The 24,918-nt window shown below is 36.7% G+C and overlaps 1 protein-coding gene across 1 annotated transcript in view; it reads left to right on the top strand.

The window, feature by feature from the left end:
- Positions 1–1,385: 1,385 nt before the first annotated feature.
- Positions 1,386–24,918, top strand: part of LOC125233632 (thrombospondin type-1 domain-containing protein 7A-like) — a 240,530-nt gene continuing 216,997 nt past the window's right edge. The window contains 1 exon segment of the mRNA XM_048139699.1: positions 1,386–1,463. The gene's annotated coding sequence lies outside the window, so the exon portion shown is untranslated.

Raw genomic sequence — 24,918 nt, forward strand, 5'->3', positions numbered from 1 at the left:
AATTTTAGTAGTAGTAGTAACTCTTTATTGTACAAAAACACATTAAAAATAACATACATTGAGATGTGAAGTACAAAGGCGAACGTATCCCTTTGAGGGATCTCTTCCAGTTAATCTTTGGGTAAATGAGAGGAAAAGTTGAAGAGGGTAACAAATAATAGTTCGAAAAGTTGTTTTTATCACGACTAATTTGTGTAGACTATTGAAATAAAAAATCCGAGTCTGTTTTTTTATTTATTACGAAAGGCAAAATATACAGTTCTAACCAACAATATAATATCTCCATCATATTGTATTGTGTTTGATATTTCTCGTATATATACATATACGTCTATCTTTATCACATCTCCCCTTAATTGGATTCCTGACAAAAACAATCTCCAAAGAGGTATTTGAGTGGCGATATCACGAGATGTGCGGGCCAGGACCAGGACAGGGCTAACTAAACAATGGTCCGTCAAAGGGCGAGCGACCTTCCGCTCGAGCCGCCCGCCCACAGAATAGGCTGCACAGAATGTAAACGATGTAATGCTTTCTAAGAAGCGACCTGTCGATTTTTAATATTACGATATTATTTAAATCAAGATACGGTATAGAGTGGCTAAGGCAGTGTCAAAAGTTCTACTTTTGTGTTTTTTTTCATATTTTTTAACCATATGGTTCAAAAGTTAGAGGGGGGGGGGACGCACTGAAGATGTTGAAATGAAAAAATATATCAGCCCCCACTTTCATGTAGGGGGGGTACCCTAATAAAACATTTTTTTCCATTTTTTATTTTTGCACTTTGTCGGCGTGATTGATATACATATTGGTACCAAATTTCAGCTTTCTAGTGCTAACGGTTACTGAGATTATCCGCGGACGGACCTTTAAACCTAGGAGCCTCAAGAAACCAGCACATCATCTTAACATTTTGAATCGCATTTGCAACCCCTCAAGTTTTGATGAGCTTTGTAAACATTATTCATTTAAAATTCCGGTAGGTAGCTGATAAACAATAAGGGGTGGTTTGCTTTCTGTTTACCTGACTATGAAATTGATATTCCCTAGTTTTCAGGTCTGCACTGCCATTACTTAAATCATTTTTCCTTCTTATCCTTACCCAGTCAGTATGGATTGCTATTTATTTCCCTACGTAATTATGCAGTCATAAATTGGACAGTCAACAATTTTCGAATATCCACTCCATCATTCCTTCAATCACCTTTTCTAACACCAGCCATTTTAGAATGTTCATCCTTTCCCGAAAAAAAACTCTTTCCCATTTTCATCAACAGCAATGATCATTCCACATTTTCCCTCAGAGCCTCCACTCTACTGCCACAGTTACCTTTTCTACCCCCGCCGGCCGCCCCTCTGCGCACCCACCAGTGTCCCGCGCGCAGCCGAGTCGCGCGCTCGTCGCGTCAGTGTTTCCACATTACTGTGTTTAGGCTATGTGTACTGACTAAGAAGAATATCAGGTAAGCTTGCTTTTCATATTACCATATACTTTTTGAAGATATCTATTTGATTGAGAAGCAATATTAGAAGAACGAATTACATGTGAAATATTCTACCTTTGTGTTTTGTTACATGAAATTATCTTAATGGTGTTATAAAAGGGAAACATTTAGGAAAATGGATATCTATTGTCGTGTAATCGGTTTGTGTGTTTATATAAACTGAACGACGAACAAAATACGGTTTATGTTTTTATTTTAGATAGTGAACGTAAGGTTAGGTTAGGGAGGTAATTGCCATAATACATACCTCTCCTAAAAACTCAACGGCTAGTTAAAGAGTTCGTAAAATTGTTTAGTAACAGAGAAAAAGAATATTCTGTGTGAAATTGGCCTTTTATTCTTCATTATGTGTTGGGTGCCCTAAAATATCCAACTATTTAGCATGGTTCACAAACAAATCTGAGGTAAATAAGTACATAATTACATATAATGTAAGTAGATGTAAATACATCTACTTACTTACCAAATGGTTTATTTATAGGTTTTTCATTGATTTACAAATATGATTTATCTTATTTTACTAATTCTCGCACCTGAAAGTAAATATAATATGTACCTAAGTATTTTTTGATAAATACCTGTCTACCTAGAAGATCCTTTACAGAGTCTGCTTCATAGGTTTTTGGTTGAACTTTAAAATCCACCTTTTATTATTTCGGTTTTAACTCCTAGATTATTTCAAGAGGGTTATATTGCCACGGATTCTAATTTTTCATTGGGCGGATTTTCATCCTACGTATTTCGAAATTGTAGGTATCTAAGAGCAAGAATAAACGTATAATTGTGTATATTATATTCTGGAAATAAACTTAATTAAAGTTAGGTTTCAAAGTACAAAGTAGGGCGCACAAACACCGCAGTTATCATTACATCACCTTTCCAATTAGTACCAAATTACCAATATTAATAATGAAAGTAACAATTGAAATATTGAAATCAAATAAGGGAAAAAAAGCACTCAAATTATCGAGTAATGAAGTTAAAACAATTTTAATAACCTACCAGAATTGGAAATTACTGAAACAAGCGATAATTATAAATTAATGGGAATGTTATAAATGAAACGTTTCTATAATATTGAGATCCCAATATGGTGGAATATTATTAATATATCTAGATATTTTTCTAGCACGAACGAAGTGACACTAGTGACTGCCTTCCGATATAGTTCATCGATAACTTACGTAATAACATGTGTCATTAATTATTATAATTATGTCATTAATTATTGCAGTGGCACTGAATCTTGAGTACTTTCATGTGCTCTGCCTACTCCATTTAGGGAATATAAGTCAGTAGAGTGTAAAATCTGTACTTAAATAATTGAAGTATCCATATTATTGTTTTACGTATTTGACAAAGAAACGATTCGCAAACAATTTCGTTGTTTATTTTGAACACCTTTGTTCATGAATAGCAAGAACTGAACAAAAGATAGTACTTCAGCAAATTCTATTCAGAAAAAAACTACAATAGCGCTTCTTTTAAGTATTTATACAAGAACCGGTCTGTCGGTAACCCTGCCTGCTGCGATAGCGGTACTTCGAATCCCGGTAAATTTATTTGTGAAAAATATTTGTTCTAGTCATGGCGCTTTCTTTATATAAGTATTTAGTATTTATATATCGTTGTCTGAGTACCCATACAATTCTTGAGCTTACCGTGTCAGTCAATCGAAAATATAGATATTTGTTTATGTATCAAAATAATATTTACGATAAAAAAAGAAAATTACAAATAACGAGTCAATTTAAAATGCCATCAAAACAGAAATTCTGAAAAATGAGTCCCATTTAATAGAAATGTTTTCGCGCGAACCTTTTTTAAACGTCCGGTGGAAAGGGCGAATAAATGACTTTTGTAAATTTAGCAAGTCCGTTGTTGGGCTTATGTATACTTCGTTTTTTTTAAGATTAGAATTATCTGTCAAACGGGTAAACAAAGAAGCAGTGGTCGTAGACCTTCCTTCGGCTTGTGTCGTTCACGAACTATGAACTGTTAGGAATAAAATCCCATCAATGACCGAAATGAACTGAATCTTACCGTGGTCTGAGAATCGGTCTTTGCTCATTTAGTTCAGTATAGGATCGGCGAGCGCGAGCGGTTGGGATCGAGAACGAATGTGTGACTGCGCCGACCGAGAGCGAGAGCTACTTAGCAGAGCAACAAAAAAAGTCAAGTTTTCATATTAAACTTCGGTTACTTACAACCTTTCGGCCCGGAATGTTACTATCTGTGGACTATTCGTATCATTTTGACACTATTCGGTCCCATTCGTTCTGATCTTTCCGACCGCAGTGGTCGCTGGTCTGGCTGAACTAAATGAGCAAAAGACCTAAAAGAGCGAACTAGTTCGTGGGAGCGATTGAACGAGATCGGAGCGCTCCGATCAACGAACGAAACGGCACAAGCCTACAGTGGTATCGGCCGAAATCGAAGAAGGAAGGTCTACGACCACTGCTTCTTTGTTGAAGTCAGAACCTCTATTATTCTGTATCACTCAAAAGGTTAACATCGATAGCTTAATTCACGAGGTATACCTATTTAACAGACGGACAGGCAGACTCGCACCACAAGGGTTCCATTTATACTCTTTGGTAAGGAACCCTAAAAACGTGTAAGTTGAATAATATCGGTGTCTCCTGAAAGGTTTCGTAACACATTCTTGTGGTACACAAAAATACCTTTTGGCAAGTTGGGAGGAACGCCAAAACTTTAGCATTCGTACTTACCCAGTTTAAAATACTTGTAAGCGTCATTCGAAATCCTCATCTTTACCCTGATTTACTTAGTTCTATTTTACGCTCATCAGTTTTAAATAGAAACTTAAAATAATAAGTTATAAATATTATGTGCTTCGACAAAACATCTATCCCAAGTGCCACATTCACTATAGTATGACTTTTCAAGATATCTAATTACAATTACAATTACAATACAATTACAATTCTTTATTAATAACAAAAAAGTTACAGGTCGTACCTAAAGTTAAACAGTAGGAAAATATTTTTAATTAATTATTTTGCCTTCGTTCCTTTATTCCAATCATTATAAAAATGTTTAATCGTGAATTTAATAGTTACAAATAATGTCATTATTCACGACAATTTCTGGCCGGTACATAAGAATGGGAAGAGCTCCTAGTTTTGATATACGTAATTTACAATTTTCGACTAGAAAGTCGCTAAATAGCAGGTCAAATAAAACTTTGTTTCACTGTATCGCAATTTGATATTTGTTTTAATTTCAATTATAAATATCAAGAAAAAATTCACTGATGCTACCACATCTCGACACTGGCGATCAAATAATTATATGAAAGAGGCGCGTTCCTAGCACACATTCTAAGCTACACTGAGAGAAAATACAACCAGTTTCCATGTTCGTTCAACAAGTTTTTTGGTTAAAATAGCGTCTACGTGCTCTTTGGTTCAAACAACAAGCTACTTGTTTAGAATAAATTTAAAAGTGGAAAATGTCTGCCTTGGGTGAGACTTGAACTCACGGCCTCTGGCAGACATTTTCCACTTTTAAATTTATTCTAAGCCTAGTGGCATCGATTGCAGACGTTTCTGCTAATCAGAAGTTAAAAAAAAGCTACTTGTTATTTGAATCAACAAGTCGATTTTATAAAAACAACCTGACACATATATTATTGTTTTAAACATACGTTTGGCTGATTCAAACGGATAAACCGCAACAAGTCGAACTTGTTAAATTCACAATGCAAATTTCTCTCAGTGTACTGTAGGTGAACGCGTACCATGCTTGTATGAGTGAGATATGACAGGTCGACTGTTCGCGTTTTTGACAGGCGGTAACTGTGAGGTAACCGAGAGCGGGTGAGCGGCACTTTCAGCAGGGAGCGAGAGTGACCATACTGTACGATAGCAGGTATTTATATATACCTGCCTGCTGACGACCGGTCTAGCCTAGCGCGTAGTGACCCTGCCGGTTAAGCCGCGGTCCCGGGTTCGAATCCCGGTAAGGGCATTTATTTGTGCGATGAACACTGATATTTGTTCCTGAGTCCTGGATGTTTTCTATGTATATAAGTATGTATTTATCTATATAAGTAAGTATATCGTCGACTAGCACCCACAAGCTTTGTTTAGTTTGGGACTGGGTTGATCTGTATAAGGTGTCCCATTTTTTATTTTATTTCTTATACTGTGCTGCTACCATATATTCGAAATCGAATTGAGATCAAATATTGTGTTGTTCGAATGCCTCTGCAACTGTAGACCGAACACATTCCTTTGTATGCGAGGAGGAACTTTTATCTCGACGTTTAGTTGGACACTCTGTCTTTGCTGGAGAGACTTTAGACAGCGCCGTATCTAGTCGAATGTAGATCCTTCTATAAAGAAACTCCTATGTAAGCCGTAATGTTCTGGATAGTTGGATACACTCATATAAAATAATACATTGACATTTTGTAGCGATTTGATAAGGTTAAAAGTTTCAGTGGTTATACCGTTTTCACATTATCCGATCCGATATCGAATGTCGGAAGGATTTCAAAGGCAAAAATCAATGATGGCGCCTTTAATGTATAGGATATCGGTCCGACATCCGATATCGGGTCAGTTAATGCGAAAACGCACTTACTCTTGAATGCGATCTCGATGGAAAGGTTAAGTACTTTGTTAAGTTAATTTCGAAAACGCGTACATTGTAATCCATTGTTGAGTTAACCTAATTCCTTTTAGAGAACTTTTGACGAAGCTAGATCAAGCTACATTTAGGTCATATTAGAAAATAAAATACAGCATTACGATAGGCGTTATCTATCTTTCAGTATAAGGGTGGCCACACCTAGCGTCTCGCGAGCGTAGCGTCGGGCCAACTGTATGGAAAAAAAAGACGCCGCGTCTGGCCGCGAGGCTTTGCCATACAGTTGGCCCAGACGCTACGCTCGCGAGACGCTAGACTTGGGGGGGACCCTAAGAAATATTTTTTCATTGTGGCATGGCATAATTTAAATACAAGCACTAGTCGCCGTTACTTTATGTTTTCTAAGTTTGTCTCACGTAAAAGTACCCTATCCTAACATTTTCACAAAACATCATCGCACACGCTCTATACATTCGGCACTAACAATACAAGAGTCAGAACTCATTACAATCGAGGAACGAGGTACGCTCGAGCCCTCTCCGATCTCTTTCATTCCATTCTTTCATACACTTTTTTCCAACTACTCTCATACACTTTTCTGCTGTTAAATTCAGACAATGCTTCTGAAACATCATTTGTCAGCGTCAAAAATGGCACGTATGTACCTACTTGTGTCATTCAATTAAAATTATCAGTATCATCAGTTTTGACACTGACCAATCAGCGTCGTAAAAACATTGCTGCGGTATGATTCGAATACAGCAACTGGTGTCTAGTTTTTTTGCTGCTCTGACTTTGTTCTTCGTAAAAACGAGCACTCCCACAAAACATCATCGCACCGCACTCCATACATTCGGCATCGGCACTAAGAATACAAGAGTCAGAACTCATTGCAGTGGAGGGCCGAGGTACGCTCGAGCACTCTCCAGTCTTTTTCAGTCCGTTCCTTCCACCCGGCCCCTTGACCTCGGGCAAATTAACACTGCACGATTCCATTGTACACTGACTTTAGAATGATATCTAACTGATATCGAGCATGGAACCAATCTGTCCGGGGTAACAATTACAATCCGGTGAGGCTATTTATTTATGCGATGATGGATTCTTTTCAAGTCCATGGTCTTCTAATTAGACATTGCATAATAATTCATATTGTGACAATCGCTAGTAGCCTAGCGGTAAGATCATGAGATTTAGCAGGGGATCGATTTTTGAATTTTGATTGCACGAATTCGCCGTTCGAAAGTCTGTAGAAAACGACGTAATGCTATTTTTGACAAAGGACGGCTATTAATTTTAAAACTACTCGTTTTCGATTCTGTTAGTAGAATTTAAATCGCTAGTAGTGGAGATATTATTGAATGAATTTCACGAAATTGATTGGCCTAGATTCAAAAATCGGCCCCGTGATTCGAATCCCGACTCGTACTGATACGGTTTTTGGGAAACAATTTGTGCGAAAATAATTCAATTCAAAGGTGTATGTGAAGTCCTTAATTTGCATTGCTAGCTTGGAGACTATAGCCTAAGGCCCTTGCGACATATAAAAGCTGATGTAGTACGACATATAAAGGCTGAATTATTAATAATTAGGTATTTCTTATATTGTTTTCTTTATAAGTACTTACCCACTGAATAATCCTTATTGAGCTTTCTTCTTAGGAGCTTAGTCAATTTCTGTAATACCTAATATCCATTAATATTTATTTCATTCAATTATCGTGCATTTCGTAGATGTTGATAATAAATACAATAACTGAATTTGTTGGCAAGGTAAAAGTAATAGTACTAATAGTGCTCGATGCTGCACTGTATTCGACATTTTGTGATGCTCAATAACTAACGTGATTGACTGTCGATCCAGGAGAAATGGGATAAGCGAGATTTTTAAAGATATTGAGTTATATACACTAATCTATTAAAATACACTGTCGAAATTGCCAGATTTATCTACGCTAGTTACACCTTCTTAACGGGAACCAACCACACCTGCAACGGGTCGAATAAATTCCATGCCGGAGCGAACGTGATAACAACGCAATCAACCATACCTGCACCGGGTCGAATAGCTCCGATTCCGGAGCGAAAGTATAAGCTGGGTTTGATATCATTCTGACGTCACTGCGAGTTCGAATAGGCCTGTGTTTAATTGCGCGCCGTCAGCACGTCTTGTACGGTTTTATGGTAATGAGGATCGATTCTGTCTTCGCTGGCCGCCATTTTGATTACAATATAAATGGTAATCGTGTTTTTATATTATTGAACCTAAAATGAGTTGGTCAATTTGCAAGGTAAAGTATAAAAAATATAACTGTAATACAAACCTTAGAGCGAACCTTTTACTTTGTGCGACCCGATATTGGATATCGTGTAGGAAGGATGTCAAAAGCAGCTGTCAAAGATCGCGCCTTTCGGTTCTACATCCGATTATCAATTGTGCGCCTAATTAATATGTTATTTTACAAAACTATATGGTTATGCCTTTTAGAAAATAAAGGTGAGACAGAAGGACAGAACATTCTATCGTGTTGTTCACTGTCATATTTTGACGACTGGTCTGGCGCAGTCGGTAGTGACCCTGCCTGCTACGCCGCGGTCCCGGGTTCGAATCCCGGTAAGGGCATTTATTTGTGTGATGAGCACAGATATTTGTTCCTGAGTCATGGATGTTTTCTATGTATGTAAGTATTTATATATTATATATATATCGTTGTCTGAGTACCCACAACACAAGCCTTCTTGAGCTTACCGTGGGCCTCAGTCAATCTGTGTAAGAATGTCCTATAATATTTATTTATTTATATTCGTCAAAGTAGCCTCGACAAAGTAGTTGTGAATTTTTTTACATAAAGATGAAATAAATATGTATTTTAAAATTCAAAGGCACCCATTTAAGCGACACAAAAGCAATATCTAAATGTCACAGAACATTTTATTATGAAGATCGGTCCATTTCCATATTTTCCGTTTATAATGGCTAAGGTCAAAGTTGACGCTTTCAAGAGCCAGATATAATAGATTCTCCATTCATTCGTTTACCATTTCTGTATTGAATGAAGTCCAGAGGCCGTTCTTATTTTAATAATTTGCTATATATATAGTTTTAAACTTATTTTGATACTATTTACCACAGATTTAGTAATACACCATAAATATATAGGTACCAAGAAAATAAACCTTATACATATATCAAGCAAATGTGTACTTAGTGTGTCAAACGAACTCAGTCAAATCCATTGAATTGTCCGTTTTTTACTCACAGCATGCAGCTTTCGGGCGTCATTTTTTGTAATTTGAAATCAGCAATAACCTAACCACAAAATTAAAATTTTGAAAAAACCCCCGACCGTGACATAGTGGACCGATTTTCATGAAACATAGCTAAGAACACTCCCGACTAACTCAGCTTTCAGACAAATCAAAATCGGTTCATCGGTTCGAGAGCTACGATGCCACAGACAGACACACACACAGACAGACAGATAGACAGACAAACAGACAGACAGACATACACACAGACAGACACGTCAAATTTATAACACCCCGTCGTTTTTGCGTCGGGGATTAAAAACGTAAAAAATGCCTCGTTAGTGCGTTTTTACACTATCCGATCCAATACCGGAAGTCGGAAGGATTTCAAAGGTAAAAATCAAAGATTGCGGCTTGAATGTATGGTAAATCGGTCCTACGTATTTCCAATCTCAGGCAAGTGAATCTGACACATCTGAATTAGATAATCTTGTTTCTTCTAGTGGATACTAAGGACGGTCAGCCATAAAGTGGTTTAGGTACCACTTTTCGACCTTATGTGTTTAAAAATAAAGTAGAAAAGTGGTAAACCACGTTCTTGGCTGACCGTACCTTGACAGTGAACACTAAAGCATTTATCACATTAATAGCGTCGGTAGTAACGATTGGACTAGTGTTTCAATACGGCAGGTTTAGGCATGACGTGGTAACATGTCACGTGACATATAGAAAATAGGAAACACTGAATCATTGAAGTATTTTTCTAAATGTCACGCGTAGACATTTACTGTCCCCATTTACCATCCCTACACAATATTCAGTATTCAACCAAATTATTGTTTTGTTAATTATTATACTTACGCCTTTCACTTTACGAAGAAAGGTCACGGGTTCGAGTCTTGTCAGAGATAGATAATTCATTGTATGAAAGCAAATAAATACACAGATTTGATAAAATTGAATTGACCTCCAGATCTGACCTTAAAGTTGAATAAAAATTCTCAACAGCATTTGACGTTTGCAAAGACGAATTCGATATAGAATATTCAATTCACTTTATTTATTGAAAACAGGATTGAAGCAAATTTGGTAAATTGAACTATGTGAAATACGATAAGGTGCTTAGGATCAGACCGTCTATGCCCTCTGCGTAAGCGCGTAAGGTAGTTTAAGACGATACGGGGACAATTCTCCATACAAACGCTCTCGACTATTTCCTCCCTGGTTTTTGAAGATAGAGCAAAGATTTTTTCAACACAGATTGTTATTATTTTTATCTGTATCGGACCGTTTTGATTTTTTTGATATTCTGCTTTTTAAAGACTCTAGAGCCAATCAAAATTTTCCAAAAACGGCCTTTTTCATTGTGGCGCAAAAAAAGGTGTGATACTCAAGATTGGTAACAATTAATCAAAAAAGCTAAACGGTCCGACATAGATTATTTCATTGTTATTCAGATTCTCAAATTTCGTTCCGATTGATTAAGTTTTGAAGGAGGAAAGAGTCGAGAGCGGAACCTCGATTTTAAAGATTTTTTTTTAAATATCTTTTGACTGAGTTGTTCTTAATGGTCAATTTTTTTTTCGATAAATCTAGTTAATAACACTTGTATATTTAACTAAAATTCCCAAGTTGAAAGGGGGGTTCCTTTCCATTTTAGCATTTTCGTTACCGTATCCTCTTAACACTTTCGCTACCAAGAACCCGACTGTCGGGCACACCGCTCGTAGAAGCGTAGCCGATTACATGGGTTTCCCCGTATGTAGCGAAAATGTCGTAGCGCCGCGTAGAGCCCGGTTTCGAAAGTGTTAATACAGAGGTAGGTAGTGTGAAAAGATTTGCCTTCGTATTGTTATGGAAACGTAAGAACGTGTCATGCTATTTCAGTCAGTCTCAGTACAAGATGTACTGACATTGATTGAACCCACATGACAAAGACGAACGTTTCCGGAAAAATACGAAGGAAACCCTTTTCACACTACATCTGTATCATAATATGTTCTTTCTCATAGGAAAGGTTTATTAGGTATGGAACATAATATAATATATGAATTTACATCGTGAATGTTCTAAGCGCGTCGATATGGTTGAAATAATTTGAATAAAATGGAGCCTAAATACGTTTATCAAGGTTAAACAGTTTAGAATATAATTTTACGTATTAATTTTTTCGTCATTTCGAGTAACATCAAAATTATAGCAGACAGTTTTAGATATAATAAATCGTACATAACTACTTATTAAGATTAGGTTCGGTACTTGACTGTGAGAACCGTGACGTCATTGTGTTCGATTTCATATAAATTCTATATAGAAAATTAACTTTTGCCCACGGCTTCGCTCGCGTTAGAAAGAGACAAAAAGTAGCCTATGTCACTCTCCATCCCTTCAACTATCTCCACTTAAAAAATCAAGTCAATTCGTCGCTCCGTTTTGCGGTGAAAGACGGACAAACAAACAGTACACACACACTTTCCCATTTATAATAGTAGTATGGATTGTTTTTCCGGTTCGAAAAAAGGAGCTGATACGGTTATCTGTCAAATACTCAGTTTTTGGAAAAAGTGATCTGATGTTTTTTTATTTACGCTAACCACCAGGCATTATTTTCGCACTCAATCAATTAAAGCTGACACATCCCCATACAACTTTTAATCAAAAAACAATCGATAAAAGCTGAAAACCGAATCAATTACGTAACTCTAACGATGTTTGCAACAAAATATGAGGCAAAGTTTGCCAGCATCCGCAATATTTGTGCCCAAGTATAAAAGACATAAGCGCCTTGGGCGTCCAGTGTTTACTGTTAAGTGTTCTGTATAAGGGCGTGTGTTCACTTACGGCGTTATGTGGTGGGGGAGAGGCTTCGGGGGTAATGAACAGGGGTTTAATTGAGTTATGACGGGAAGCTGTGTCGTATCGTATTCTCTAGTATGTTCCTGAACACATGAATGTGTTGCAACTATTCGTATTTGGAATTTATTAGAATTAGGTAACTCCTTAGGAATCGATTTATATATTAAGCTGGGCTATGAAAACGACTTCGGGAGTAAAACCAATAGATTATGTCATGTTGGTTTTAACGTTATGCACTTATTTTTTTATTGGACGTCCATTGGCTGCATGGAAACTATTTATCTACTAATTCAATTGTAACAATTAGCTAACAACTGTTGTGTGTTTCACAAGTATGATTTTCACCTATTATTTAGACTAGTTCCAAAGTTTATAAAATCGCTCTCCTTCTTGTTGCGTAAACTCCGCGTGTGGTGACCTCGGACTAAGAATTTGATTACGACCATATTTTATAATACCATATTTGTAAAACATCGCAATGCCAAAAAAGATTAGTTTCATAATGTCTAAAACTTGAAATGAGTTAAACCTACTTCTCAATTTACCAAAATGTCTAAAAGTCAAACTAACTTACAACCAAAACTTCACTTTCTCAAAAAGCCTAAAATGCAGTATTCACGAAAACTGTATTTTTACAGTTTTTCATAAATATTTAGCATTAATTAACTAAATTAATATTAAAGTTTACACTGTAAATAAAATTTTAGGTATTCTGCAAAGTGTCATTTTGAATTTTGGTTATTATGAAACATACATTTCGGATATTGGATGTAATAGGAAAATGTCATTTTGACATTTTGATGTACTGAAAATTGGTATTTTTGTAATTTTAGACATTTTACCACTAATCCGTTTTAACATTGCGACATTCTAAGAACATGGTATATACATTAACTAAAAGCGGGTAGATTATATTTATTTGTCTACCCCGAACATTTATATAAATTAATATCGGGTAGTTTTGTGTTGACATTTTGCTGGGACGTCAGTCTTCCGCGACCACGGCCAGTGCAACCTGGCCGAAACGTTGGGAAAAAAGGTAAAAATAATGTTAATTAATCGCGTTCGACCTGTATGTGACTTTAAATATGTGTACAAAGCGCGAGAACTTAAAGTGTTATATCATTAAACATCTTGATAAGGGATAGGGATAGGGATAGCGATAGGGATAGCGATAGGGATAGCGATAGGGATAGCGATAGGGATAGCGATAGGGATAGCGATAGCGATAGCGATAGCGATAGCGATAGCGATAGCGATAGCGATAGCGATACGGATACGGATACGGATACGGATAATATGGGTATCGTTAGAGGGATACGGATAATCGGTCGGCGGTCTCTTACAATCAATGTGCTCTAAGACGATCGTTGTTTGCTTGCTTGAAGATTACGTTTGCGATAAGTATAAGCAAAATGTAAAAAATTGTAAGGGATAATAGAAAAAAGTACTTTTTACCCACCGATCATAGTGTCTAAATACGGGCTATGTGGGATGTTTATAAAGGTTTCCCCAGCGTATATAGAATTACCTACGCTGTGGTCGATGTGTAATATTTCTACAATCATTGCAAGCAAAAGTATTATGTGCAATCGAAATAATCGCAGATAAATATACTGTAACAGAACAAGCGTCTATGACGAGGAAATGGACTCGTTATTACATATAAAACTTACGGCGAATCAACTTTTCCTTGACCAACTTTTTGGTGCATATTTCCTTCGGGATTTCATTGAATATTTTAACAAATAATATCTTTGGTGGTTAATCACATGTTTAGTTACGTCATCACTGATAAAATTCACTATTATTTAATGTAAAACAGGTTGGAAAAACGTATTTATCAACAAACTACGTTCACATGGACGAAATACTGACATTGACAGTTGTCAACTGCATAGCGTTCCGATATTATGTCTTGGTTCCAATTACAAGTCAGAGAGGTAATAATGACTAATATTGATTATTATACTTCCTGAATATATCATTCAATGTAACAATTAATAACAAATGTGATCTTTCATTGCGAAGTCACTTACTAAATTGATTTAAACAGTCTTTCACAAAATAATATTTACGTAAAAATATTTACGGAACACTCCACTATTGGACTACATAGGTATCAATACCAATAGCTCTGTCTCTCTCTAAAACAGCTGCAATCTGCACGTGTTGATAAGCGAACGTCCGCGTGATGATCGTGAACTTTATTACGTAGGGCGTATGACTTAGTAAACAAAGCATTTATGATCTTTTTCTTATGTGCGCGATTTAATAGCCGCCTAGTCGGAGATAAGTCGGAGATAGGTCGGATGTCGGAGATACGTCGGAGATAGGTCGGAGATAGGTCGGAGATAGGTCGGATGTCGGAGATAGGTCGGAGATATGTCGGATGTCGGAGATAGGTCGGGGATAGGTCGGAGATACGTCGGATGTCGGAGAAAGGTCGGAGATATGTCGGATATAGGTCGGAGATAGGTCGGGGATAGGTCGGATTTAAGTCGGAGATAGAATCTATAAAAGGGTCGGAGCGAGCCGACGCGCGTCATTCTTAAAATATCTACAAGACTAACAGTGTCTCTGGCTTTCGTGTGTTATACTGGTGAGTGAAGTTGTTCTGCTATTATTTCTCTGTTTGTTTTTACTTGGAAATTATTCTAAGTGATTGTAAACTTTGAAATTGTGTCTCTGTTTGATTGTGCGGGGACAATATCGTCGTACAGTTGAACTTAGACCTATGGTGGAATTGCTTTACTGTCAGTTGTGGGGTTATTTTAGTGTTCTATTTATAGTGTGGTGTTACATTTAAATTGATGTGTATAGTGAAGTTTTCTGTGCTTTGTTTCATGAGTGCCGTTAAGCAATACAAAGACTGGGTCGATGTATGGCTGGTGCTTGGAGATAAGTCTGTGTTTGGTTTTGTAGGGAGTAATTCTTGCAAAACTAAGCTTAGATTATAGCACGTAAAGGAAACTTCACTCGTTTGTTTAGTTGGTCAGTAAAATTGAATTTAGTAATTTTCTAGGGGTTATTTTGTGAAAGTTATAAGCCAGATCATTGTTTGTGACAGACTGTTGTCCGGCTAGGCGCTTCTTCCCTTACGGTGTCAAATAAGAGGCGTTTAGGGGTCTTTTTGTTCCAAGTGGAGGGCTTGGACGCTTTTCTATACTTACAAAAGCGTATTTTCTCACCGGTCTCAAAGAGTCCAACTGTTAGATGGAAGTGAGGACTTTCACGATTGACGAAAGGCATTAGGAGTAATCCTTGCTCACTGAAGTCGGCAGTATTTGAGGCTGGGGTCCTATATATATATATATTTATTTACTCGGTGTTCTGGTCCATGCTGGCGTTGGTTGCTGGGGATTTCGGTTGTGATCGATCCATATCTAAGTAAAGTCTGATCGCAGCTGGGTCTCTCATGTGGCTGGTGCTGGTGTGTCCTAGAATACTGGATATATACACGGATAGGGCGATCTACTCTCTGCTACCCTAGCCCGCGGGCAAGAGCAGAGGGGGGGATCTGACCGACACAAGCCTATAGGTTGCCTATCTCAGCTTCGCTGGCTGAACTGTACAGCTTATGGTAGGGATACACTTGTGCATATTTTGAACATTAGATCTATGGTAAGTGACGGTCTTTGTTTCAGATATGCTAGAGTAGGGAAAACGATAGGATTAGGGTAGAGTCACACACTATTTCTATGAAAGTAGAGTTCTTTTATGATTGGTCTTGGAATATAATCGGTCAACGTGTATTGTGGAGAAATAATTTAACTACTACTATTATGGTTTTAATGGACTTTAAATGTGGTGTTTACTATCTTAAAATATGTGGTAAAACTGGTAATTTATAAAAACTCTTATTACTTAATTTATTTGAGTGAAATTAATAATTGTGGTAGCAATTTCTGATTTTCGGTGTGGCTGCGGGACACTTAGTGTTGCTAACTGGTTTTTCAAGGTAAATTCTATCAAGTTGGTTAGGGAAACAAACTATTCTTTGGAATAAAAAGCATAGGTTTGTTATAGGGCCCAGTGGCATGCGAGCGCCGTCCACTGATGGAAAGTCAAAAGCTTAGAAAAGTTAGTAGACTTAGTTCTTATAAAAGTTAGCAACTGCTCGGTGTTTCGATAAAACATTAGAAAGATCGAGAAGTTATGGTCTATTAGCAGTATTGGAGAAAAGGGGGGTTTAGCTAGGGAAAAAGAGACAAAACAAAAAGGGGGTTAGTTCGTAGATAGATAGCCCTTCAGGTTTACTTGCTTAGGATCCTGATAAAGTGGTTTGATCAGGTCAGGGGTCCCATACCGCATCGCAAGCCCTTGCCCAAGCCGGGACCACTAATAAGGCGTAGCGGATGATTACCAAAATATTTTTTAATATTTATTTCATGTATGTTTCACTCACTAACTTTTATTCTAAAAATTTCTTCATTACGTCATTAATTTTCTCACATATAACTTTCTAGGCCTAAATCTGATAAAATACTCTTCTATAACACTATATTATTATGCTACAATAACCTTTATTCTTCTTTAAAATATAAATAAAATTTTAAATATTAGTCAAAAATACAGCTGATACTCATTAAAGGATTTAGGTTATCGCGGTTCACATCGAAGGGTTCTACTTATTCACGCTAGACGATCACAAGGCCAAATTTACGGGGTATTTTTAAAGGGGGGTTAGTTATACTAATGGTTAGTCAAGTAAGTAAGTAAATAAGTAAGGTGAGCGGAGGTTTAGTTACATTTGGTTCCGTGACCAAGGGATCTAAGATGTGCTCTGTAGAACACATCTTGGATACCAAGGTTTACAAATAGGAATTAGCCTTACCAGGCTACATTTGTTGTTGTGAAAACGAGTGGGTGTGCTGTATTTCTTGACTTATTTCATCTCTAAATAAAACTCATATACCTAATATTTTTATTCAATCGCTATTTCATAAAAACAAAAATAACTTTATCGTTAATAAACACGTCTGTAGTATTTTCTTCCATTGTTAATTCTTGCCGCGTTCCGAGCGAAGTCATGCATCAGTATAGAACCAATGATATTTTCGTTTTCCTTTGGTACCTGAAAAATAAAAAAATAAAAATTAAAATAGCGTAGTAAACCTAGACAAAATCTATTTCCAGAAAATTAACTCATAATCGTAGTGGTTGAACTAAACATCGTCCCGATTAGGCCATTTGGTTGCATTGCTACGTAGCAATTGGTGGCATTGGCACATCTTGACGTTCCTTTGCGCCTATGCGAAGTACTATTATTTATTCTGTGCCTTAATGTATGTTTTTATGGCTGTTGTATAGGCGGGGCTAGTACGTAAAATACTAGGAACGTATAGAAAAAATACCTATGTACCTAAAATAAAAGGAGGTGCGGAGCTGTAGTACTGTTCACTCTCCGGGTGTTGTTCACATTTAAAAACTTCAAATGTGGTTTTTCAACGCATTTATTTGCCAAAAACAGTACATTTCATTGCATGTGGTTTGCGGTGGAGTATCGTTCGCTGGTTTGCGTTTGGAACAGCGACTTCTGGCGAGCAATCTTATTATTAAATTAATGTTAGGGTTTAACACTTTAACAAGTACTTTAGAAGAGTGTGCCCCCTTTTGACCGGAATTGGAAACATAATTGTGTTCACTATGTATAATAGTAATAGAGTTTCGTGTTAAAACAAATAGTTCTCTATATGTCTAGTACATTTTCATAGCAGGTTCTGCCATCTTCAGGGCTATTTCGAAAGCTCACATCACGTTTGCACTTCACACTGGAGATCGGATAGCTTCGATGCTGTCTTATATAGTCGATGAACACTCTGATGATATACATATTCCTAGCAGGCGTGTGTTATACAGAATTTCATTCATAGGCAGGATAACTACTAGTCTAGATGTAAGATGATTTTCCTAAAATAATCCTAGGATACTTAAACCCTAGATTTAAGACCTAGTAATACAAGAAGATAGGCTTTAGTCTAATGTTTATGGGGGCGCGATTATTCATTGTCGCGCTGAAGTACAATATTATATGGGGCGTCCCGCCATTTTTCTATGAATACTGAATAGCTACACGCATGTTATACTATGACAGTACCTCCTTCGATGGATGGTTTGTTTGTATTTCAGTTGTAACTCTATAATATACGTATTGTCTCACAGGATTTCATACATCATACAATAAATTGACAAAGTCTTTATACTGAATATTTTCACTATGAGAACAAATGTCTGTCTGTTAGGTTATACGTATTAATCATGTTAGGACTAATTTAGTTCATTAGCTTATAAGTCATCATATATTTTCATATTACATCCGTAGTAAACAAGCATACGTCCCTCTTGATGGTGAGAGGTCACTGTAGCCTATATCTGCCAATTATTTCAATAAATTAAATGCACAGTGCGAATTTCAACTTTCTATAAGTATATATTTTTGCTATAGTACAAACAAGTATGTATGTATGAACAATATTTTCAACTGGTACACATGACATGTTATCTCACTTAGATTGTGTACACAGCTTTTATACGGAACCTTACACTGTCGCAATATTTCACGGATCAGGCATATGCCAACATACATATTTTATTAGTTAAGTTAAATAGCTACACAATCGTCACCAGATTTCCTACGAAATTACCAGCATCTGGGAGGTCGTACCTTGCCATACCCTAACTCCACTACTGCTTGATCATTGTCACAATTGCTCAAATAATTTCATGAAAATTGATTGAAACTTGTAATATTTCTGTTAAGTAGGCATACTCGCACTATTATCATTATAAAACCATATTTTACTGAGGTCCAGAAAAGCATATAGTATGCAGTATGTAAACTCACCTAATATGAAAGAGCGCAGCCGGATTGTTTGATCGCTTTGTGGTTCGGAAGCGTTGAGCGTGGGCTGGTGGTGTAGATCAGTGAGTCCTCAGTACACTGAAAGGAAATAAGTAAGTAAGTAAGTAAATATTCTTTATTGCACCACAAGGATAACAGATTACAAATAGCAGACATTAAACATAGGTAGCAACAGGCGGTCTTATCGCTGTGGAAATAGTCAGACATTAGAAATTTTCATATATTATAGATATAGTAAGAAAAGGGTTTAGTTTTAGAGTTAGGATCTGCCAAATAGGGTTCAATATTATTTCATTTATCTACTCACGGGGGCGCGTCGCTTGTTTTTGGAACTAAAACACGCCCGTGAGAAATATTGTGTCAGAAAAAAACAACGCATAGAACAAAATTACAAAAAAGGAAAAATTAAAAATAAAAAAGTTTGAGAACCTCTGCCGTGCAGTTCATATCTACATGAGCTAGGACATAAATGAGTTAGTAATAAGTTTGCTTAGCCAATAAAGTGATGATGAGTCAGTTAAGTTTGATTTTTACCTGGTCGCTCATGCCTCGCCATTTTGCTCTACGCTTCGCTTCAATTTTCTAGATAAAATATTGATGCCATGAGCTGTTCACTTTTAAATTTAATAATTAGAACATGTTATTATAATAAAACATAAGTACCTTTCATTTATATGAAATCAGTAGATATATGGAAGACGGTCCAACCTGAAGCATGGCCTCTCGGGTAAAACCTGAAATTGTACATATTGAAAGATTAGTTAAAAAAGGGTGTATGTATGTTTAAGGAATCTTATTTATAAATACGTATCATTAAGATTGTTTATATTTATCTAGGCCATTCATGGTTAAGAAAAAAAAAGAAGAACAACCATATCCATGTTTCTAAGTAATGTAAAATTTCCTGCAGAGTCGTTTTACTCACTAAGTAGAGTTAATTAAGTTTAAAAAGTAGCTGTTTAGTGGCAATGATTTTTTGTACTTACTTGAGGATAATGCTAAGACGGAGTACAGTCCATTAAGGACACACCGGAAAATTCCTCAGTCCACCTGCACATTGCCGACAGCTGGTTAATGTTCTTCAATGATGATAATTCATTTCATATACTGAAAATTGATACATACACTATTTAAACTCATTGTAACACAAACAAAATTTATGCTAAGTCTGGATTTTTAGTCTACATAATTTTATTTAAGTATACAAAAATACAAAATTAAAGTTTGGTCAAGTTTCAATACCCATTTTTAAATGCCATGACATTCATTTGAGGTCCTACAAATATTGCTTTCCATAATCCATAAGCTAGCGCCTCAGAAAAATAATTGAGAAATTTTATTAGTTGAAACGGAAACAACATTACAAGTTCCAAGTACAGTTAAGAGACCTAGGTCAAGTGAAATAGTCAAAGACATAATTTTGATGCTCATTCTTTAAACGAGGTGTGTTCAGGTTCCACAATTAATAATTTTTGTACATTCTGAGGCAAAAGTGTAGGAAAATTCCAATCGGAAAGTCGAGGTTGAAAGATCAGAAGATCTAAGTAAACCTCATTAAAAGAATTGTTTAAAAATAACAAATCTATTTTGACAGGCCTATTTCACGTACATTTAGATCCTCTTAGGGAATGTGAAGGTCAGAAATTAACTTGGGAAATTTACTATCATTAACTTATCTGACGACAAAACAACGAAATAGGCAACATTTCACCATATATATTCGGTCTATTCATTGTAGTTCGCAAGTATGTTCTGCTGGGTTTCGAAAACAACAACTTGTTTGAAAACACATCAAATAATAAAACAAGGACTTACCATTCTTGAAAAGCTGCGTTGAAGTAGGTAACTTAATAATTTTATCAGTGGAGACATGGCCCGTTAAGACATCCTTTGCATGGGCTGTTTGCTCATTAGATCATGAGTATGAGCACTAGATTCTTCTATTATCTTGATGAGAAACACAACAAAACACATGTCCATTGCATTGCATTCACTAAATGTCATGTCAATTTCATAACCTCACTTTCGCTAACGGAAAATTACATTGCAATTGCAGTTCGGAGTTCAGTTTGATAAAACAAGATCACTTTGTCGGCATTCGGCAATATTATTTGAGAGTAACGCGTGTTTAGGGCAAATAATGTTTTGTTTGCATTTTCTTACTTAAAGGACAAATGACAAAATGGCGAATATGGACGGCACATGACCGGCGTCGGCGCCGAATTGCCTGTCGTTTGTTTAAGCCGATTAAAATAAAGCAGATATTTAAATAATTCTAATTGTAGATCACGTAATTAATGACGAGCTTATAGAAAACAAAAACGGATCTGCCATTCTTTCGCGAACAGAGCGGTTTGGCGATAAACATGGCAGGTAGATTAGAGAAAAGGATTTAACCATAGATAACATATATATCCGCCAAAAGGTGTTCTATTGGCGACAATACTCAAACTGTCATTGTTCTTAAGTTGGTATGCTTGATCGTCATACAATTTTGTAGCAGATGAGATTATGATCAAGGTGTCACATGTTGTCCAATGGTTTGCGGTTAGTAAATACTTTATAAAATCAAATACTTTAAATAGTAATTACTTTATAAATGATGAACGTAGGACCTCTTATAAATAAAATAAAATTTTCTTTGTCTTCGAGCCAGGGTAGAGAGGGGTAAAATGGGATAAGTAAACTTTTAAAATTATTATCTAGTTTCTATTTCTATTTTTATTCTTTATTTTGATTACTTTTAAAAGCGTTGGCTTTCTGTAAACAATCGAGTGAAAGCGTAAGTGAGGAGGAATGAACGAGTGTATGTGTATAATTTAGAGGTGATGAATGCTTATAGATGTATGGTTGATAGATTGAATGACTGGATATGACGGATGTAAGATATGAAAGTGTGTCTCGAATGTTTTTTTTTATGGAATGAGTGGATTGATACAGACAGACAGCGCTGGGAAGTAGTCAAAACTAGTTTGGTCGGAATTTGCGGGAACAAACAAGGGGGGGAATTTTGGGAACACATTAGTCATAAAATTCTTATTGGTTAGGTTAAAATCCAATGGATTCGACCCATTTCAAGGGTAGTTTTTTATGATTACTACTACACTAGGTAATAAGACCCATACGAAAACCACACACCTCATCTTGAATGGGATGTATTTGACAATCGACATATTTAAGGGCCGATATCGTCTAGTGAGAACGAGGCTCTTTTCAATATTTGGTTCCTTGTTATGTGTTCAAATATGTGAAGTTTAGTATCATCAAATCATTTCTTCATTTGATCATGATATGGTACCGAGTTGAGGTACATGCTTATGTCATTTAAGGTTTGTTTTATAAAAAAAAACACCCCAGCAAACTTTAAGTCGGTATATTTTATGCAAGTATGAGACATGCGCCAAAACATGTGGCTGGAGTGATTAGGTAGAGAAATTGGTTTGAGTTCCGACAATGGAGATTGAAGGCTCTGGACTTATAATGAGAGCTCAAAAGGTTTCTTCGTATTTGCGTGGGAAGTTATTGTGAACTCGTTGAAATTACTACGGTAATTATTCCGGTCCAACAGTGTGGATGGAATGAATATTCGCCGCGACCGGGGAACGAGCTAGCAAGAACGGGTTAATAGGACCTATCAGATTCACAACCTGGTATCCCTGGCGATGCGTGGACTCTGAGAAAGGGGTTATCATGGTTCATTGTCGAAATTCTGATGAGCTAATTTCAAAACTGAGTCGCTAGCAGTTGCATAGTATTGGAATACACACCACACGATTAGAAATGGGGGGATATTTCCGACTGATCTAGAGATATTTTTCTTTTATTCTTTTATTCAATTTTATTGCTTCTTTTGCTAAGTGAGATTGGATTTTTTTACAAACCACTTTGTATTTTATAAAAAAATCAATCTGGGGGCGAGTTGTAACAGAACAAGCGTCTATGACGAGGAAATGGACTCGTTATTACATATAAAACTTACGGCGAATCAACTTTTCCTTGACCAACTTTTTGGTGCATATTTCCTTCGGGATTTCATTGAATATTTTAACAAATAATATCTTTGGTGGTTAATCACATGTTTAGTTACGTCATCACTGATAAAATTCACTATTATTTAATGTAAAACAGGTTGGAAAAACGTATTTATCAACAAACTACGTTCACATGGACGAAATACTGACATTGACAGTTGTCAACTGCATAGCGTTCCGATATTATGTCTTGGTTCCAATTACAAGTCAGAGAGGTAATAATGACTAATATTGATTATTATACTTCCTGAATATATCATTCAATGTAACAATTAATAACAAATGTGATCTTTCATTGCGAAGTCACTTACTAAATTGATTTAAACAGTCTTTCACAAAATAATATTTACGTAAAAATATTTACGGAACACTCCACTATTGGACTACATAGGTATCAATACCAATAGCTCTGTCTCTCTCTAAAACAGCTGCAATCTGCACGTGTTGATAAGCGAACGTCCGCGTGATGATCGTGAACTTTATTACGTAGGGCGTATGACTTAGTAAACAAAGCATTTATGATCTTTTTCTTATGTGCGCGATTTAATAGCCGCCTAGTCGGAGATAAGTCGGAGATAGGTCGGATGTCGGAGATACGTCGGAGATAGGTCGGAGATAGGTCGGATGTCGGAGATAGGTCGGAGATATGTCGGATGTCGGAGATAGGTCGGGGATAGGTCGGAGATACGTCGGATGTCGGAGAAAGGTCGGAGATATGTCGGATATAGGTCGGAGATAGGTCGGGGATAGGTCGGATTTAAGTCGGAGATAGAATCTATAAAAGGGTCGGAGCGAGCCGACGCGCGTCATTCTTAAAATATCTACAAGACTAACAGTGTCTCTGGCTTTCGTGTGTTATACTGGTGAGTGAAGTTGTTCTGCTATTATTTCTCTGTTTGTTTTTACTTGGAAATTATTCTAAGTGATTGTAAACTTTGAAATTGTGTCTCTGTTTGATTGTGCGGGGACAATATCGTCGTACAGTTGAACTTAGACCTATGGTGGAATTGCTTTACTGTCAGTTGTGGGGTTATTTTAGTGTTCTATTTATAGTGTGGTGTTACATTTAAATTGATGTGTATAGTGAAGTTTTCTGTGCTTTGTTTCATGAGTGCCGTTAAGCAATACAAAGACTGGGTCGATGTATGGCTGGTGCTTGGAGATAAGTCTGTGTTTGGTTTTGTAGGGAGTAATTCTTGCAAAACTAAGCTTAGATTATAGCACGTAAAGGAAACTTCACTCGTTTGTTTAGTTGGTCAGTAAAATTGAATTTAGTAATTTTCTAGGGGTTATTTTGTGAAAGTTATAAGCCAGATCATTGTTTGTGACAGACTGTTGTCCGGCTAGGCGCTTCTTCCCTTACGGTGTCAAATAAGAGGCGTTTAGGGGTCTTTTTGTTCCAAGTGGAGGGCTTGGACGCTTTTCTATACTTACAAAAGCGTATTTTCTCACCGGTCTCAAAGAGTCCAACTGTTAGATGGAAGTGAGGACTTTCACGATTGACGAAAGGCATTAGGAGTAATCCTTGCTCACTGAAGTCGGCAGTATTTGAGGCTGGGGTCCTATATATATATATATTTATTTACTCGGTGTTCTGGTCCATGCTGGCGTTGGTTGCTGGGGATTTCGGTTGTGATCGATCCATATCTAAGAAAAGTCTGATCGCAGCTGGGTCTCTCATGTGGCTGGTGCTGGTGTGTCCTAGAATACTGGATATATACACGGATAGGGCGATCTACTCTCTGCTACCCTAGCCCGCGGGCAAGAGCAGAGGGGGGGATCTGACCGACACAAG

Source organism: Leguminivora glycinivorella, chromosome 14, assembly GCF_023078275.1.
Source record: "Leguminivora glycinivorella isolate SPB_JAAS2020 chromosome 14, LegGlyc_1.1, whole genome shotgun sequence".
NCBI classification, from domain to species: domain Eukaryota; kingdom Metazoa; phylum Arthropoda; class Insecta; order Lepidoptera; family Tortricidae; genus Leguminivora; species Leguminivora glycinivorella.